A 20,824-nucleotide genomic window follows, 5' to 3' on the forward strand; every position below is an offset into this window, starting at 1 on the left:
TCTTCCGATAAAGAGTGTGTGTGCACAGACAAAAAGGCGGGCGGGGAGGAAAGAAAGCACCCGTCAGGGTCTTGTCACACCTCAACATCCCATCCCCAACCCTCCAGCTCCTCAGGCCTGGAAGCCCACACACGTGCCCAGAGCGTCTCCTGGCTGACCCAGGGATCCAGGGTTGGTCATGTGACTTCCTGCAGCCCAGTAGGACCACAGACTGCCACCTGAGCCGGGACTGAAATCCGGGTAATCTAACTTCAACTGTTACCCTTATGTACCTTTAATGAGCAATTAAATGCCTACTAAGCGAAAAGAAAGGAAGCTCGGTCCATTAAATTCTAAGAATTGCACATTTCTTTTCCAAGAGACCTTTCCCAGGTTTGAACCTGGATCAGTTTCACAGAAACAGACAACGAATTCCACGCACAGAGCGGGGACAGATACCAAAGCTCTCTCCGTAGGCCGGGACGAAATGCACAGAGAAGGAAGAGTTGCCACTTACTTGCGCGGAGGACAGAAGGCGTGACCTCGATCTCACTCGTGGCTTGGTACGGCTGAAAGGCGGACGCGCTGTTGGCTCCCAGCTCACTGCCGAACAGCTCCGGGCTTTGGGTGCCCGTGGAGCTGGCACTGGTGCCGTCGCCCCCATGGTGCGGATCTTGCTCATCAAACACTGCTACCAGCTGGAAACCAAAGGTGAGTCTGCGTTAAACAGGCTTCGAAATCACTACGGAAAATGTACGCCACTCTGCCATCAACTCACAGTCCGGAAATACACACATGACGTTAAGTTTTAGGAAGCAAAACCTCCCAGAAATCGAGTTTCTTTCCACTTAAATGCTTTAACCTTTTCCAAGTTGTATTTCATATCCAAAATTCTATGGGTAAAAAAAATATTTTTTATGTCACAGAATACTCAAACAAGGATAGATACAAATTGTTTTTTAAAAAATAGTTACATTGTTAAGTGTGAAAGAAAATGCAAACGTGTGTGTACACACATGTATATATGTATGTACGTGTATGCATACACTGAAATACCTTTCATATAGGATAAGAAGGATATTAAAAACTATGCTCATTAGGGATCAGCAGATGGCATAATGGTTATGTTGCTGGACTCCAACATAGTCTGATGCTATTTGAGGCCTGGACCGAGTGGCTTAAAACTCACACTGGGCTCCTGTGCGTGCGTGCCCAAAATCCCAGGAGGAGAATGGAGGAGAAGGGATTGTGGCACGGCCATCTCCCAGGCGGATGATTTCTCACTTTCTGTCTCTGTTTCTGTCTCTCCAGCGACTGCAAGCATCCTATAGCAAAAATCTCCCTCTAGAGAAAAAAAATAAACAAAACTATATTCATTTGTGCACAAGGAAAATAGGAAGGATAAAAGAGAAATTCTAGAAGTGGCTTAGTTAAGGGTGATAGGTTGAAAGAGAGAGGGGATGGGAACGCACAGTGGCCACATGGGAAAACACTTTTCTGAGTATATTTTCCTGTGGAGCTCTGGCTATTTGACCCAAAGAAGGATTCCATGACCTCAAAGAGAAGCAAACACTTGAAATCAAATCATGGTAAGACAAGATGGGGAGCTCCAGGAGGATCCGAAATGGCACCCAAACAAAAAGCCTAACCACACCAACACGAGTAAGAACGCCAGAGAAGGCTGTGGGGAAGAGAGCTGGCCTAAGTCACTGTGGAAAACTGTATTTCCACTGCTAATGGAAAGGACAAGGAAAAACTGTCACACAAATACTACTGGGTCATCAGAAAAGTCAGGACTTGTTTTTATTTTTTTTCTTTAGAGAGATTTTTTTTTGCTATAGGGTACGTGTGCTCACTGGAGAGACAGAGACAGTGAGACAGAAAGTGAGAAAGTACCCCCTGGGGAGGGGCGGTGGGCACACCCCAATACCTTCTTGTCCATTCTCCTCTCAGGATTTTGGGCACACACACATATGGTGTGAGTTTTGAGCAGCCTGCCCTGGGACTCCGGCCTTCACTGACTATGTGGGAGGAGTGACCATTGCGCCCCCTGCTGGTCCCTGTCGATGTTTTTCTATGTTAGGTAGACAGGCTGATAGGAACAGGCAAACCCTGGTGCACATGTGAACATGTGAATGTCCGTGTTCTGGCTCTACCTGCTGAGATGCTCTAAAAGCAATGACGCCCAGCACCCGTGAGCACACCTAGCACTCGGACCTCGGTGTCTAATACCACCCTCTAGGAAACACAGCAGAGTTCCGTGGAAATGGCTGCTGTTAGGGCTCAGGTCAAGGGAACACACGTGAGCCTGGCATGCCTTGAGATGCTAGAAAGAGGGGAGCTTTCAAAAGTGGTGGAGGCACATAAAGGGGAAATCCATGCCAGCCTGAAGGGGCTCCCAGACCCAGAGCTGAGAGCAGTGAGAGTGAACGAGGTACCCAGGAGTCCACCACGATGGGGGTAAATGGTGAAGGGGGCTCAGCCTTCCCTGCTGTAGCATCCCAAGGGATCAAGACAGAAGGAGGGATGGAATGAATGACCCTGGGGCAATGTCTACAGGAACAATGCTGCGGGGAAACTCTACCGACAGATGGATGCTAAAGCAGGTGAGAACGTGTTAACCAACAGGGTGGTCACCTGTTTCAAAACAGCTCCCCTTAAGATACATTTTAATTGGAAAAGGAAGAGCATCTTTTCAGTGAAGAAACGTGGCAGCCATCACTTCACCAAGGATGCAGAGCCAGAGGAAAACATTAGTGAAAAGGAGGCAAAATTGAATGATCTCTGAAGATGTTGAAAGTACTGACCCAATGCTAGACACCTACTTTTGATGATCACACTAGGATTGGGTAGGGAGTCAATTAGGGATAGAGGAGGGGTATATGGAAACATTATCATTCCTTTCCCAGCTTCTCTGAAGTATAAACTTATTTGAAGTTAAAATTTTTTAATTTTACAATACAATATTACAAAACACCATACAAATAAAAATATTTTTAACTATATAACTAATATAGTTCTTTTAATTTGTTTTAATTTAACTTTATTTATTTGCTTATTTTAGACTAAAAGAGTAAGAGAGAGAGAGAGTGAGCACGAGAAAGCAAGCTAACAGATCCGGGACTCAAACCACGGTCAGCCATGTGGGAGTCAAGCCCCCTTAACCACCACGCCACCTGCCGGCCCCACTAATACAGTTCTTAAAACACTAACACGCTTATTGGAAACCCTGAAGAATACCGGAGTACCAAGGACCCACCATGGCGATCACCTCAGTCACACACCCTGCGATCCCCAAACCACGGGCTAGAAAACGAACCACCTCTGCCTCTAACCGAAGCTCTGCCATGACACTACCGTAAAAGGCAGTAAGATCAAGTCATGGGAAACGAGCAGTATTTTTTTATAATTACAAATTCATTCACGGGCAGTTCTTGTCATTGTAAACAAATGCTAGTTCCGTATCACCCACGATTCATGATCAACAAAGAAAGCCATCAGAAGGGCACAGAGACAGGGAGACAAACGGGAAGCTCAGAGCTCTGCTGGGGCACGATACATAATTAGCTGATTAAATAAGGAGCACAAGGAATCAAAGTGGGATGCACAGCTGGGACACACGACCTTGTAATGAGCAACGTAAGTGGGGAAAAATGCTTAACAGCTACCACACAGAGAGGCGCTTGTACGTATGCGCCGACGTTTCCATAGGCAGCAGTGTGATCAGCCTGTCTGCCGTCCACTGCGGAGCGCCGGCTACTCCTCGGCCACTGCAGCAAGAAAGTGACCACAGGCCTTTCCTAAACAAATGAGGGAAACCAACGCTCTTACTAAATGTGTGTGGCGGAAAGTGATGGTCAATGTTGAGGATGATATATTTCTTTATATCCCTGATTCTTATATACTTAATGGACCTTTTCTTTTAAGAGAGAGATTTTTGCTATAGGGTGTGTGCACTCACCAGAGAGATTGACAGACAGACAGAAAATGAGAAATTGCCCCCCAGAGGAGATGGCCATGCCACAATCTCTTCTCCTCCATTCTTCTCCTGGGATTTTGGGTACACACACACACACACACACACGTCCACCATGAATTTCAAGCCGCCAGGTCCGGGACTCGAACCACAGTCAGTCATATGGGAGTCCAGTAACATAACCATCTGCTAGACCCCTTCATGCATCTTTTGAAAAACCATTCTATATGCTTCAAAGAAGTGTAACAATTAAATGGAAATAAAAAACCACAATTAAAAAATTAATGAGCAAGCCAGCAGATAGTGTGATGGTTAAGGTGGTAGTTCCCAGAGATCTGACTCTATTGGTTCAAGTCCCGGACCCGGCAGCTTGAAAAACACACTGGGCACATGTGCGTGCATGCCTAAACTCTGGAGAGGAGAATGAGGGGGAAGGGACTGTGGTGTGGCCATCCCCCTCTGGAGGATGATTTCTCACTTTCCTTCTCTGTGCCTCTTGCTGGTGAGCAAATATATCCTATAGTAAAAACTTTAAAAATTTTAAAAATAAATAAAAATAAATGAATAGGATTATGTTTAAATTAAACTCTGCCTCCCAAAGAGGCGAAGGACCAAATTTAGGCCACAGGCCGTACAGCTGATAGCCCACAGTAGACGGCCCATCTTCCTACTTACATTCAATTTTTAATTTTAAATTCGGGAAAGCAGTACCTTTGTAGCCCTGTTATCCTCAAAACATCCATTTCATGCTCCTCATCAGGATCTTAGATTTCTACATTTGACTTTAATATCTTCATACTTTCACAAGGTATATGACTTACTATGCATTTTCAAAATATTAAGTTTTGACATTTTGGTGCTTAATTGGAAGCAAATGAAATTCAAGTTTTGTTATTAACTTTTTACAATGTTCCCACAAAAATGAGGTTCCTTCTGCAAACTGAAAATGAAAATTAAAAATGACAAAGACTGAGCCTTTAAATGCCACATATGATGGGGGAGCTTCTACATGTACATTAGTTTAAGTCATTATTCCCAGCATTTTTAGAAAACACAACTATTATGAAATCTGGACTGAGTCGTGAACAAATGCTGTTAAAATTTCCATGGCAGAATCGCAGTTGGTGAGCTGCAATATGCCAGTAACATACAACTCCACAACACTCTTTTAAACCAAAATTTAAGTGCCAGGTGCAGATACGAAGTAGTTCTGTGTTAAATTAGGAAGGATGTATAATTTTAGAAAACCTACTCTACAAATACATATAGTAACAGCGAAAGAAAACGGGACCTTCACAAAAACAGCACATATTAAAAAATCTCGATCATGCCCTTCAAAACGTAAAGGCAATGTCTGCTTTCTTGGTGAAACGTGACTCGAAATCCTATTTTAACAGATGGAACCTTCACTGCTGTCCATGAAGTAGATAGGTTATTTCTGAAAGTTCATTTTCACATTTGATAGCTATTAGTCTCTCTTCTGTTCCATTCATGAGTCAAGCTCCATGAGAAAAGACAGGTCAAATTTGGATAATATCTAGGAGAACCCAAGTATAAATAAACTCTAGACACTGCCATGCATCTCCCACTGCCCAGGACAAGTCGTTTTTAACTCTGAAACATCAGAACCCTCCCACAGAAAACCTGTTACTGAAATTTCACACAGAAGTTCTACGAACACTTGGCTCTGGGCGGCCCCTTTCAGGGTAACACTTGGGAGCTGAAAGCGCACAACTGCACGGGACGGCAGGGTAAGCACAGAGATGATGGAACCAGAGACAGCTGCGTTCACACCAGAACCGGCTCGGAACCTTTTGTTGTTGTTGTTGTTTGGTCGTTGACCATCCCCTCTCTAACATCGCTAAGCCTTACTTTCTGTCCCTGGGAAAAGAGTATGGTGGTGTGGAATGTGAAACAATGGCCCCTCAAAAGTGGCCCACGAGGAGCCGGAAGGTGGTATGGTGGTTAAAGCACTGAGATCCCACGGGGCTGGCCATGGTAGGAGGCCCAGACCCAGCAACTTGAAAATCACATGAGGAGTGTTGGGGGGTACTCAAAACCCCAGGAGGATAATGGAAGAGAAGAGACTGCACATGGCCATCCTCCCCAGGCATGATTTCTTGCTGTCCCTTTCTCTGTCTAGTGAACAGAAACCTTAAAAGAGGGGCTGGGCGTGCACAACTCCTTGGAGCTGATGCGTGAACACACAGGACAACGGGACTTTGCAGAAGGGACTCAGGGGAAGAAGCTCAGGCTACAGAGACCAGCCTGGATTACCCAGTGGGAAACACCTAATCCTGAGTCCTGGAAACTAGGAGATCTACCCTGGTTACGGCCAGAGAGAGCCGTGAGGGTGGGCAGAGAGGCACCCCACTACTGGCATGATGGGACGGGCGCCACAAGACACAGAACGTAACAGCATGCCAAAGGCAGAGAGTGGGTATGCCCCAAGGGCCCTGAAAGAGAGAGGGCTCTGCAACACTGAGAGGTCCCCAGGACCAGTGAGGACTTCCCCAGCACAGGACTGCTGGGCAGTGGACCTGCATGACTCTGAGCCATTGGTTGGTGACCCAACTTAATGGTGGCAATGCCTGCTCTTCCAGACTCAAGATGAAGACAGAGGGAAGGTAGGGCCACGTTCAACACTCAAAGAGATGACACTCACCAACCAGTACTGAATCACACAGTGGTCAGTAAGCCTAGGGTTTCCTAAATGAGAGATCAGTCAAGAGCAATGAGCACTGGGGAAACACTCAGTGAGTGTGCACGGGCACCACACACAGACGGAAACAACTGCTGTGAAGGCAGCTGTCTCTGCACTCACCCTGTCGTCCCATGCAGCTGTGTGCTTTCAGCTCACAGTGTTAGCCTGAAAGGGGCCACCTAGATCCCAGCGGTTCACAGAACTTATGTGTGAAGTTTCTGTAACAGGTTTTCTGAGGGAGCGTTCCGATTCTCCAAAGGCAGGAGAAGGAAAGTGGACACCTTGCTGGGAAACGCTCTGCTCCACGTGCAACTACTACAAAACGACGTTTCTTCGCAGATGCTCGACATCCTCCACTTGACACTGCCCGTAAAAGTGGACCAGCAGGTGCTGTGGGGGTTAGAGCAGCTGAATCACACATTGCCAACTGCGGATCAAGTCCCAGACCCAGTGGCTAGAGAAAAAGGCCAGGAGCATGTGCACCCCAAATCCTGAGAGGATGGAAAGGGGACTGCGGTGTGGCCATTACCCTTGGGGAGTGCTTGTTTACTGTTTCTTTTTCTTTTTTGCCGTAGAGCAAAACTATCAGGTTGTCTGAAAAGTCATGACATGTGTTTCTATGCAAAATATGTGTCATAACTTTTCCCACATTATTATTTTTTTTTAAAGTGGAGTAGCATTTATTATTTTACTTCACAGAAAACTGAGGCTCAGAGAGAATAATTGACCTGAAATTTGTACCAAATGAACCTGAGACTAAAAATCAAGGCCATTTGGGACCAGTAGATCTAGTAGTGGTTAAGGTGCTAGATTCCCACATAGTTGAACATGGTTTGAGTCCCAGATCTGGCAGCTTGAAACTCACACTAGGTGCGTGTGCATGCATGCCCAAAATCCGAGAGGAGAATGGAGGAAAGGGGATTATGGGGTTATAGTGTGGCCATCCCCCCGAAGGGTGATTTCTCACTTTCTGTCTCTCTCTCTCTCTCTGCCTCTCTAGCCAGCACGCATGCCCTATAGCAAAGATCTCTCTCTAAAAATAAAAATAAAATAAAAAATAAATCAAGGCTGTCCGGGGGCCAGCAAACGGCGCAGTGAGTACGTCACTGGACTCTCACATGGCTGACTGTGGTTCGAGTCTCGGATATGTGTGAATACTCAAGATCCTGGGAGAAAAACAGAGGAGAAGACATTGCAGCATGGTCATTTTCCCTGGGGGATGATTGCTCACTTTCCCTCTCACTGTCTCTGTCTCTCTCCCCAGTAAGCATTCATACCCTTAAGCAAAAACCTCTAAGAAAAAATAAATAAATAAATAAGCAAGGCTGTCTGACCGGAGATCTTGCTTCTAGCAAATCCCCCTGCCTCTAGGTCATCTATCATGTCCACAGAGCAGCCCACAGAGATGCTGCAGACTCAGGCCACCTGTTAGTCTCTGAACAGGGCTCTGTTCATTCCTCACAACCAAAGGTAATAACCCACGTTACCAAAGAAACGCAACCCTGATACCTCCCTAACATTTTTTCTGAACATATCTGAAGGTAACTAAGAGAATTACAAATAATTCTTTACTAGGGATATCAATACTCAGTCTTAATCAGATTACTTTAAGACGAGCAAAAGAACTGGCAGCTTCCACCTTCATCTGGAAAATGGAAAGACACATTGTCAAGCAGCTGTCCAGGTGAGGTCCAGAGGACCTCTAGGCTCAAACCACACACCAGCAGCCATTCCATGGCCTCGGCCCTTGAGCAATCTCTGTTTGTGGGATTTTCTTCACCTGCAGGCTGAGCACCTCCAAAGCAGACTGATTATTCCAGCTCTCCTCAACGTTCCTGGGATATGCAATACGCACATACACAATTGTTCAACTACAATATGAAAGACATTACATGTTTGGCCCTGGGGAAAACACAAAGTATTTGGAAAAAAACTCAAAATTCGGAATAAACTTAAAGATGCCCCCCAAACGCTTTCTTATCTAAGAAGCACTGAGTGGCCTCAAGGAGCAAGCCTGATTGAAGCGTTTGTCCTGCAGGATCAACAGGAGACAGAAAACAGAAGGTGTGTCTCAGATCTGCCAGGAAGAGTAAAACACAGGACAGAAGGAAGAACATTCTGCAGAAACATGAGTGCTGCTGGACACCGCGAGAGCGTCCTTCACCGAGAAAATCGGGACGTTTCAGACGTGTGAGTTTTAAATGTAAGTGAGGCTATTTCTTAACATATAATTTTAAACGACCATTATTCCAAAGATAATGTTTCCTTCCAATAGTTTAATCTATGAATTTCTGGAATCGGAATCACAGATGTCAATATCTTTTAGTCAGGTATGTATCCTCATACTTCTCCCTACAAAAGGGTAGATGAAATCAAGTATTTGGACTACTGAATTCCCCTTTACCCATTCCTTCATGATATTTTTAAAAATCTGTTTATACTCATCCCTATAAAACACACTAGATAACCTGTGGCCTTTATGTAACAGAAAAATCTCGCCAGATACTAACATGTTTGTGTAGATTAGCATGATGTGTTATCCCACAAGAAATATCTTAAGATACACCCTTACATGTGTCATTTCAAAGCACATACCAAGTAAGATATGGAGCAATACCACCTGAGCAAATCAGGAAACCGCCGTAACCATGAGCTGCCTCTGGCCAAAAGTTACCTGCCCCTCAGGAATACAGAGCATTCTTTAAGAGGGAACTATTCTGGGGCCAGCCGGCAGCTGCTGGTTAAGGTGCTGGATCCCCACATGGCTGACCACAGATGGAGTCCCAGACCTGGTCGCTTGAAAATCACATGGGGCGCGTGTGTGCACATGCCCAAATCCCAGGAGACTAGAGAAGGGACTGGAACGTCGCCAAACTCCCTGGGGGGTGATTTCTCCCTTTCCCTCTCATTATCTCTTTCTCTGGCAAGCACACACATCCTACGGCAGAAAGGAAGGAAGGGAGCAGGAGAGGGAGGGGAGGAAAAGAGGGAACTAGACTTGGTCCCAGCTGCCTGATGAAGATATTCTGCTCCATCTGGAAATCCCAGTGAAAGACATTCAAAGACGATATCCCCCAGCCCTGATGCTTCCATTCCGGAGGGGATATTTAGTTCTGCCATCTCTCGGGGTGACACACTCGAGCACCCCCTGAGCCTTCGGACTACTTATATGCCCACTTTAAGAGTATGTTCAACTAACAGCCTTGAGTATGTCAACCAAAAACAACAATAAAAACAGGCAAATACATGCGGCGTGAGCTGGCCGACCCCAGGGAGACACAAACACCCCTCGAACGCCCATCCCACAAGTGCCACTGTCCCTCTGTACCCACCCAGGAGGCGGCAATCACATCACACTACTGCTTATGTGTTAATAAAAAGCAGGACAGCACAGTGAGACAGGGCAAAAGGATTGTGACGTTGGCTAATCACACCTAGAGAGGTGGCCTCCAAAGAGGAGGTCGCAGCGTTATTGCAATTTTCTCACAAACACACGTATCTGCCCTTCAAACAGACCGTGGTGAGTCAGAAATAAGCAAAAGGGACCTCAGGAGTAAATGTGATGATGCCATAATTACAAAGAAGACATGACAAAAGAAGTACGAGATCAATCTGTAAGCCTTCTGGTGACTGAACTTACTTTAATGACACAGGGATGATGCTAAATCCTTAATCATTCTGAGCTTTCCATGCTGATATGGTTCATTAAAAACTCATTTAAATAGAGCTAGGGTTTTACAGGATGGGTAAACAAAACAACAGTAAAAGAATCTATTTGGACAAAGATGTTTACCAACAGTAGTAGTATAAGCTATACCAACAAAAACCAACACTACAGGAGAATCTCAAGCTTGCCACGAAAAACTTCACATGCTGTGTATGCAAGATTAATTCTGTGCTTCATCAGCATTTTAAGATTTAGGTATATTTTATCTAATTTAAAATATACATATATATTTGCAGGCATGTGTGCATGGGTGCCCAAGATCCCGAGAGGAGAATGGAGGAGAAAGGACTGCAGCACGGTCATCCCCCCTGGAGGGTGATTTCTTGCTTTCTCTGTCCCTCCAGCGAGCACAAGCTCCCTATAGCAAAAATCTCTTAAAAAAAAAAAAAAATGTGTATGCATCTGAAGCTTGGAAAGAATCTGGAAAACACCATGAGCCACACTAGTGACCAGCAACTTTCCTACTGGCCAGGCTACAAATGGGGAAGCACTGGCGTCCTTTCCATGAGCTTGAAATTCAGGCTCGACCTCCAACTGCCTCACCCTGCAGCTCCACGGTTTGAGATTTTGGTGGCAGTTGTTCCTCATCTATGAGAGCCCTTCAAACCTGGCCACTCTGCCAAATTTCTGACGAATGCCCAACAAAAAGTACGAGCAGGATCCATGGCATGGCAGTAAAACACTGCTCAAGAGAAGCCCGGTCCCACGTGGCATGGGTGGTTAGAATCTCTGGCCCGGACAGGCGGAAACATGCCGGGCACACATGCAAGTGCCTAGGATCGGATGAGCTGGAGTTTGGAGGAAGGGGATTTGGTGTGAACAGACCCTTTGGAAGGGGCTCACCCGTCTTTCTCGCTCTCATATATGAATGCTCTATCATGAATAAAGAAACGTCTTAGTTTTTTGTTTTTGTTTTTTTAAAGGTCTTCTCCATAAGGTACGTGCACTGACTGGAGAGAGACAGTGAAGTGAGAAACCGTCCCCGGGGGATGGCCATGCCACAATCCCTTCTCCTCCATTCTCCTCCTAGGACTTTGGACACACACAAATGCGCATGCACCCAGTGTGACTTTCAAACTGCCAAGTCCAGAGCTCACACCACAGTAGACCCTGTAGGAGTCTAGCCTCTCAACCACTATGCCACCTGCTGGCTCTGAAAAGAAAATTTGACATAAAAAAATTTTACATGAGCAATACACAGGGCCAGCAGGTGGTGTGGTAGTTAAGGGCACTGGACTCCCACATGGCTGACCCACAGTTCAAGTCCCAGAACTGGCAGCTTGCTTGCTCGCTCACGCTCGCTCGCACGCACTTGCTCGCTTGCTCTCTCCCTCCCCCTCCTCTGGTTTAATTAAAAAGAAATGAAGTTAAGTAAAAAAATCATTTGAAAAAGTGAGTAACATGTGGAAATACATTTTAACGACACGGTGTTTTAATCTGCACAACTGGCTTAGCAATCAATGTGGGTTCTGCGTATTCTGGAATAGCTGAATCATCAAGCAATGTATCAGAGAACCTCTCAGGGGTAATTTTTTAGATAAATGCCGCAGTGAGGACTGGGGAGTGAAGCTTTAAAAAATAAAAGTTTTATTAACTGGATGTCCAACATCATATAAGGAAGACAGGTATAATGAGATAAGCTAAAACCACGCCCACACACATGCATTCGTGTACGCGGGCATGCACACACGCACACATGCACACACACAGAGCCATTCAGTGCCTTACTCTAAATCGCAGGGAAGAGAAAACCCTCGGCCTGCTCCCTCTCCTGGAACGATAGCCAGGCAGCAGGGATGAAGCAACCCCTCTCAGTCCTATAGGAGACCCGTGCCACCATCAGATCTTCCTCCCAACACCCAGAACCAGCAAAAGCAGAAGTCCCACGTCAGCCACAAGCACGTTCTCCTGCCCACGTGCACCACTGGCTCTGTGCGGAGACGCCCCGGTGTCATCAGGAACACAGGGTCACACGTCTGTCATCAGAGGACTTGGTCACACAGAACTTTGACATTCACGTATTGTTCCTAAGCACCCCATCAGCGACTCTGCTGTGGGGCACATGCAACATGACTCAGACGTGAGACTTCTTGCCAGTCAAACCTGGTGAAGTATATTTATTTTTTGGCAATCGGTGGCGTGGTAGTTAAGGGCACTGGAAGGGAATGGAAAACTTTCGGTCCTACTACAGATATTTTAAGAATCACGTTCTCAGTTGTAAATCTTGTAAATTAGGCTAAAAATTGAAAGTTAAAAAAAAAATAAAAAGGCTATGGCTCCAATCAATCATGACTCAGAAGTAGCTAAGGGATTTAAACAAAGTCAGGGAAAACACCTCAACACAAAGGCCTGGAGATGATGCAACAGAGGAAAGCCAGTCTGCAGCATTTAAAGACAAGATAATACTCCCAGCCAAAGAACCAGCTCTGTTTCCAAGGCAACCTGCCATTAGTGCAGGGGACTCACCTGGGAGTTGGTAATCCCTTTATTCATTGACTTCCCGATTTGAACAAGCCCTCCGAAGATGATTTAGCTTCTATCTGAAAGCATCATCAGAGAAAATGAGAGCAGTTTAACCACTTTAAGAGAGGAGAGGAATTAGATGATCCTACTCAGACTGGCAGGGGTAAAGGTGATGGATACAGGAGGGAAACATAACCTGAGAAGAAAAACGTAGAACAGGGAACTGCTGGGGAAAATGGATTTATTTTCAAATTAAGATACATCAAGCCACCAGTTCAGCTTACTCAAAAGTTCTAATGAAAATTGAGTGCAAAATGGTGCATTATAAAATGTCAGTATTCATTCTGACGACCACAAGCCAATATTAGCAAAAGATCAAAGTTTAGTAAATCTGTTTTATAAAATATAAGGCTAATGTCACATTACAAACTGACTTTCGGTTTAATGTGCATGCAAAAAGGAAGAGTGTGATTTTTAAATATCCGCCTGGGGCAGAGATGACAAACTTCTAACATTTTCTGACTCTCTTTTTTTGCTACATTCATTATTTCAACACCTCCTACAAAGAAGTATAGGTGTCCTTGACATTAACCTAAATTATCTTCAGTATGCAATACAATGGTGACAAAATTAGGCTCATTTTAATCAACTGGCAGGTTTATTCAGAAGGTAACTAAATAATAAAATTCTTTTATCAACTCTTCATTAGTAGATCCTGTTTAGCAATGTTTTCTAAAAAGTGAACACTGAATAAATACTCATTGTGTGTCAATCCTTTCACTCTCATATTTGACAGGTAAAATAAATAACACACAAGTTAAACCTTTCCCCAATTCACAAATCGCTTTAACTACTGAAATGCAATGCAAATCTTCCAAAAGATAAATACCAGTGCCATCTAATGGACTGAGCTGAGCACAATTGGGAAACTTTAAATTTTAGACAATATATTTCTGAACAAAGTCAAAGCCTCTCTTTGCCTTCCAATTGCTTCTCAGAGAAAACATCCACACAGGTGAACTCGAACAGCTGGGGTGGAGGCACATCTATCCCGCAGTTGGTGGCCTGCTTCACTCAGGTCATTACCAAGTTGCTAACCTCAAATCAGCTGTGCAAACCAACGAAGGCTCCAAGGGGTGACCCACCAGCTGTGTGACCCTAAGCAGTCTCTGCCTCTCTGGGTTCAGTACTGCCTAAGGTTGCAAGACAGGAAAAAAAAAAATCAGAAAATGGGAGCAGATAACGGGGGCCAGAGTATCTATGCGCCCAAGTGGCTAGATGGAAGAACAGATCAGGGCAAAAAGTTTCCCACCCATGGTAATGAACCTAGACTTCCAGTGGGGGTTGTCTAGATGATGAAGTCACATTTCACACAGCCAATGAGATGGATCAGCAGGCGCAGACACATTTGATACAGCCAATGAGATGGATCAGCAGGCCCAGACACATTTGATATGAGATGGAACAGTAGGGCAAGCCACATTTGACATAGCCAATGAGATGGATTAGCAGGCCCAGACACATTTGATACAGCCAATGAGATGGAACAGTGGGCTCAAACACATTTGATACAGCCAATGAGATGGACCAGTGGGACCAGCTAATGGTCAACTGTCACATCTAGATAAAGGAGTTATTAACCTCACAGAATATAACTGCCAGGGCCCTGAGGCCACTCTTTGTCTAGTGCACTCAGTTCTTGGGAGTGCACCTTCACTTTTATTTAATACACAACCTTTTTGCATTCTCTCTTGGCATGCTTCATTCAATTCTTTATCTGAAACACCAAGGACCTGATTCATTCAATTCTTTATCTGAAACACCAAGGACCTGAACGTTACTGAAGTCGTACACCTATGGTTATTGGTACCTATTATTTTATGCGATTATGACAGATCGCTCACAATAGAGCCTACAAATATCATGTGCTGAAAAATGATAGTTATCATTACTATTATTTAAGCACGTTTCAAGAGATTGAGATTATCAGCAGAGGAAGATGAGAGGCATTGGGTGCTAAGCTAAGCAGATCAATTGAAACTAAAAACAGTGGGGTATCTTCAAATATTTACCATTTTAATTTGTGCTTACTTTGTGCAAGGTTTCAAGCAACATGGAGAAAGGACTAGAAGGAGAAACAATCATAGTATGTTAGTCCAATAAAGAAGTCATGAAGGTCTAATGGGAAGGTAATGATGTGACAAGACAATTAAAATGCATGATTAATAAAATGCAAAATTGATACTTATTTAAAAGGATCTGGATGGGTGCTGAGTGTCACTGTGAAAAAGAGGGATGACTTGAAGATGTCTAGCTTTTTTTTTTGGGGTGGGGGGAGATTTTCACTGTAGGGCGCGTGCGCTCACCAGACAGACAGAGAGAGAGACATAGAGACAGAAAGCGAGAAATCACCCCCCAGGGGGGATGGTCACGCCGCAATCCCTTCTCCTCCATTCTCCTCTCGGGATCTTGGGCACGCACGCACACACGCCCGGCGTGAGTTTTAAGCCACCGGGTCCGGGACACGAACCGCGGTCGACTATGTGGGAGTCCAGCGACATAGCCATTACGCTAACTGCTGGTTCCCAAGATGTCTAGCTTTGTGGCTTGGATGGTTGTGAGCCAGAAAATAGATAAGACATAGCACTGGATAGGGACAAAGCCCAAGACAGAGACACTGTAAGCCTGACCCAAGATGGAGTCATAGTGGCTAAGTTTTAACAAATAAAGAGCTGGCTGCATTAGGGCTCAAAACAGCCATAGCTAAGGAGAACAGTTTCTATTTGCTAACTATTAGATCCTCAGGAGAGTCGTGATGCATTTTCGCATAGAAAAACTTGGAAGAATATATCAAGACTTTCCTGATGACCTAATACATTCTTACAGGAAGTAAAGATCCCTATGATCTGCTGACCCCACAAAGAACGGAGCAATAAATCACCCCAACAACCATGGAACTGTTTTTGGAAGCCCACTTCCTTATCACAGAGCTAGCCCATTGCTGACTGCTAGATAAAAACCCCTTGCCACAGCTCCTCTTCCACAAACCACTCTGAATCCCTCCCTGCTTGAGGGCTCTGCTCCTCCTCCTCTTTCTTAATAAACTCCACTTTGCTATCCCCTCCCTGTGTCCACCTCTCAAATTCTTCACGACCATGAAACAAGAATCTGGTCATCTTGCGGTCCTGAATCTGACACTGGTATTGGGCCCACACACCCTAATATCTTGCATTAGTTGTACAGATGGCAGGTACAAGGACAAACAAGTTTAGGACAAAAGGTAATGCATCGATTGAGGTAAAACTTATCCCATACTGAGGGTCGAGTTCCTGGTAGACAACTGGTGATGGGAGCCTCCAGTGCGGGGGAGTACAGGCTAAGCACACATGAGGGGTTGTCACCAAATTCATGAAGAAGTGCACTGTATACTGATGAAGTGTACCGAAAAACTATGTGAAGATTTCATCTTTTTTCATGCAAAAAAATATGTAATATTTTCACCAAAATATCTAGTACTTCTATATTTCCATGAACTTTCTGATCAATGGGGCATCCTCATGGAGGTATAGTGAAACTATGGGTTTATTGAAGGACCACAGTCTGGGTGAGGGGCAGATGGCTTTTAAACAAAATCTGGATAAAGCTGAGACTGGAATTTCCCTTCCTTTTCTCCCATCACAGCTCCAAAGGAACTGAGAAGAGCTGAGTAAAGAACGTGAGTGAACCTGGATAACACGGCGTCGTGGTATCTGAGAGAATGGCGTTATCACGACGCAGAGGACTCACGGTACGTAAGTGCCACAAGGAGGCATATCGGCATTTTCTCAAGGAAGGTTTCATTGATATGTGTTTTATTTTATTTTCTTTTCTCAATTTGCCAGAGGGTGCCTGTGCACTGAGAGACAGAAATAGGAAGAGGAGAAAGCAGCACCCATTGGGCAGGACCATGCCACAATCCCTTCTCCATTTCTCCATTCTCCACAGGGCATGTGCGCTCACCAGAGAGAGAGAGAGAGAGAGAGAAAGAGAGAAAGAGAGAGGGAAAGTGAGAAATCACTCCCTGGGGAAAAGGCTGTGCCTCAATCCCTTCTCTTCTATTCTCCTCTTGAGATTTTAGGCATGCATGTGCATGTGCTCGTGTGATTTTTTTTTTTTAATCCACAGGGTCCAGAACTCAAACCATGTAGTTAGCCATGTGGGAGTCCAGCGCTTTAGCCACCATGCCACCTTATTTTTTAAAGCTATAAAATAAACATTCCACACAGAAAAATGCAGAGGTATTTAATTGAGAACATACTTTCACCAGATTCACAGATTCCCTACTCTAAGAGAAAGAAAAGAATGGCATATTATCTAACATTCACTTAAATGTCAACAAGCCCTGCTTAAATTCTGTCATATCACATTTATATCGCAAAGGGAGTCACTTCACCTCCCCAGTCTCGGTTTCTCTTCGTCTAAATCAATGGACACGACATAGCACCAGCCTCAGGAAACACAGTCAGGTAAGGTCAACACAGTAAGGTCATTCCGAGCAACCCTGAGCCTCCACGTGCACAGTGACCGTAAGTACAGGCAGCACGCCAGCGAGCTCAGAGAAGGCTGCACAGGGTGGTAACTGATGTGGCTGTTTTCATTAGAATGACCACATTTCATTCTGAAGATGACCCGTACTCCTAAGCAAGATACTCAGGGCTGACACACAATACCAAGCTGGATAGAAATCCCAGGCTGTTGGAAAAGTCATGCGCATTCTTCTATGTTTCTCTATGCAAAATTGTGTCATGACTTTTCTGAAGGCCTAATATTAATTACCCCTCCAGAAAAACTACATATTAGCAGTTACTTTGAGTATTCCTACTCGTTCTTTCCCATAGGCCTTGAGGAAGTACACAGCCATGGGTAGAAACAGATGAAGGCGGGAGAACAGAAGGAAAACATCAATGGGAGAAGGAAAGCTTCTAACTCATTAAAAACTGCCAAGGGTCAGAGAAGGAACAAGGGCTGGTCTGCATCAGAGAATGTTGTCTCTGTGTGCCCAGAGACAACAAGGGCAGCCACTGTGTCTAGCAGGGACACAGGAGAGAGGACACAGGACATGCTATGGACGTGTCCCCCAGCACGCCCACAACCGAGAACAGCTGCACGTACGCAAAAGGAGCAGTGCTACAGGCCGATATTCACTCTGTACTTATGTGGAACACATTTAGGCTTTGAAAAGCCAAGACTGATCACAGTCAACTCCATGTAAATGCTCAAAAACTTTGTTGGAACAAAAAATATTGCAAGATACTAAACCTGCTGGACAATTACTCAAGCTGGTTAAAAAATTGGGGACCAGCAGGTGGCATGGTGGTTAAGGCGCTGGACAGTCCCACATGGCTGATCAGGGTTCGAGTCCTGAATATAGTGGCTTGCTTTCTCACTTCCTCTCTCTCCCTCACTCTCACCCTCTGTCTCTCTCTGGTCAAATTAAAAATAATAATAATAATAATGAATGAATAAATAAAATAAATAATTATTTTTAATAATAAGTCGCAGCTGTTATTAGCAGTGTTTGAGAATGAGGGCCAGCAGGTAGGATGGAAGTTAAGGTGCTAGATTCCACGTGACCAGCTACAAGTCTTAGACTTGACACCTTGAAAATCATGCCCGGCACATGTGTCCAAAATCCTCACTGGAGTTTGAAGGAGAAGGGACTGCAGAGAGGCCATTCCCCCTGGGGGATGCTTTCTCACTTCCCTCTCTCTCTGACGCTCTCTCTCCAACGAGTGAACACACTCCATGGCCAAAACCTGAAACACTAAGGGCTGAGGACGAGAGTGTAGTAAACTCTGTGGACAAGGAGCTGATGAAATGTCCCAGACAGGGCCATCCCAAGGTCTTCACTACTAACTCATCTCGTGTCTCTTCCACAATCCGAGAGATCTCCAGTCAAACCCTTCGTGTTTGCACAAACCAGAGCCAGTGAGTAGGAGTTAAGTGTAATGGGAGAATATTCAAAAACATCCAGGAGTTCGCACTCTCGGGGTAAGTGGGGAGTGGGGAGTGAGGGGTGGTTGGGAGGAATATTTAAATTATTGAGTTTTATTATGTATTAAAATCTACAGTGAGTCATAATTTTACTGAACAGAAGAAAATTTGGAAAAAAGATCAGGCTACCTTAACAGTCACCCCATAACCTATGGGATGACTAAAGGGGTGCTGGTCCAGCTGGTTCACAATTCCAAAACGTGTCAAACATCACATATCTGTGAAGGACACAGCAGGACAAGGCCCAAGCTCTTTACACCTTTAATCACTCTGTTTTTTAAAAGTACTACTAGAAAAACTACATAAAGACATGATAGGACGACAGGGTACAGAATCCTTATTTCTCATGAACCGTCTCCTTTCCTATAAAAGGTTGTGAAATCGTGGTCTCTTGGAAGCCAGTGTCTTCAGCAGCTATCAAAGCCGCACGGAGCTGCAAACGTGGGGTTTCCTTAATCTCCAAAGAACCCCTGCATGATGCTTCCTGCCCCTCTGCGGGGATTGGGGTCTGAGCCCACCACCCTGCTCGCCTCTGTGCAAGGTGACACAGTCCACACCTAGAGCAGGAGGTAGAGCATTAAAAACATAACCGTGGCCCGACCCAAGGACTGAAAGGGAAGTGGTGAGGCCTCTGGGCAGGGGTACCCGAGCACAGGGAATCAGGGCATGAAGGGTGACCCTGACTGGAGTCAAAGTCAGAAATGAAAGGAATGAACTAGTCAAAGGTTCGGATTCCTTCTTTTAAGACTTGTTCAAGGCAGAACTGACTTGTATTCTACAAGGAGAAAACAGAACACACAGGCCAGCAGGTGGCACAGTGATTAAGGCACTGGACTCCCACGTGGCAGACCTCAGTCTGAGTCACGGACCCAGTGGCTTGAGACGCTCACCTGAGACCGCAGTCTGAGTCCCGGACCCAGTGGCTTGAGACGCTCACCTGGCACGTGTGCAAGCGTGCCCAAATCCCAAGAGGAGAATGGAGAAGGGTTTTGCAGCATAGCCATTCCCCCCCTGGGGGGTGATTTCTTGCTTTCTCTCTGGTGAGTGCATGTGTGGTAAGGCAAAAATCTCTCTCTTCTATCTCTAAAACCATGAAAAATGCTACAAATGTATTAATGACCCAGAAGCTGGAAACTGCTCAGGATAATAAAACCACTATCAAAGAAGAGTCCCTGCAGAACACACAAATGGACATGACAGAAAATACAAAAAAACCCACTTGCTGAGAAAGTTAAAAACAGTACTCAAACCTTTAAACAGTAGCCTACAGGAAGGGAAGCAGAAACTCAGAACCTGGCCAGATCAGTGTTTATTGTAAAACATAACTGTGATTAGACAATTAACATCAAGATTGCCTAAAAGTAAAAACAGACTTCATGTAAACAAATCATTAATAAGCTGTTGCTTTTTATTTTGGAAAAAATTATTTATAAATTGCAAGCATCTACAAGCTTTGATTCGATGCTGTCAGACGGTGGACTACACTCAGGCATGTGGCAAACGACAAGAAGAGACATTTCACAAACTGCGGCCCTCGTTCTAGGTGTAATAGAGAACGAAGTAGAGTATGGCACAAGATCGCCAAATCTTCCCATGGAATACTTTTGCCAGGAAAAAGGCTGAATTTAGACTTCTATATATTGTGGTTAAAATGTAAGTTTCCTCCTCATAAAAAGCTAAGATTAATGGAGAACCCCTGAAATTAGTAAGTCAGAGATCCTAGTACCTAGTATTCCCTATGGAGCTTAAAACTCAAGAGAGAATCAAGAAAGCAGAGAACCTAGCATGCACAGGCCTCGGAGGAACTGGTCCCGTGACCTCCGCCCTAACGTGGCTGCATTTCCAGATGCTACCAGCAGTTGTGGGCCTTTAGACAGACGCTCACTGATGACTACTACAGATCCAGAACTAACTGACCGGAATTCGAGGCCAGGCCAGGCAG

At 44.9% G+C, this 20,824-nt stretch overlaps 1 protein-coding gene across 24 annotated transcripts in view; it reads right to left on the minus strand.

Annotated features, from left to right (window-relative positions):
• PARD3 (par-3 family cell polarity regulator) overlaps nucleotides 1-20,824 on the minus strand; it is a 611,947-nt gene that overhangs the window by 449,248 nt on the left and 141,875 nt on the right. For 15 of the 24 annotated variants that reach the window (XM_006158308.2, XM_006158309.2, XM_014591497.1 and 12 more), the window contains exon 2: nucleotides 497-677. The gene's annotated coding sequence lies outside the window, so the exon portion shown is untranslated. Of the gene's footprint in view, nucleotides 1-496; nucleotides 678-20,824 lie in introns of those variants that run through there. The other 9 variants (XM_027775625.1, XM_014591491.2, XM_014591489.2 and 6 more) reach the window with 1 other exon arrangement.

Source organism: Tupaia chinensis, unplaced genomic scaffold (genome assembly GCF_000334495.1).
Source record: "Tupaia chinensis unplaced genomic scaffold, TupChi_1.0 Scaffold000578_2, whole genome shotgun sequence".
Lineage (NCBI taxonomy): Eukaryota > Metazoa > Chordata > Mammalia > Scandentia > Tupaiidae > Tupaia > Tupaia belangeri.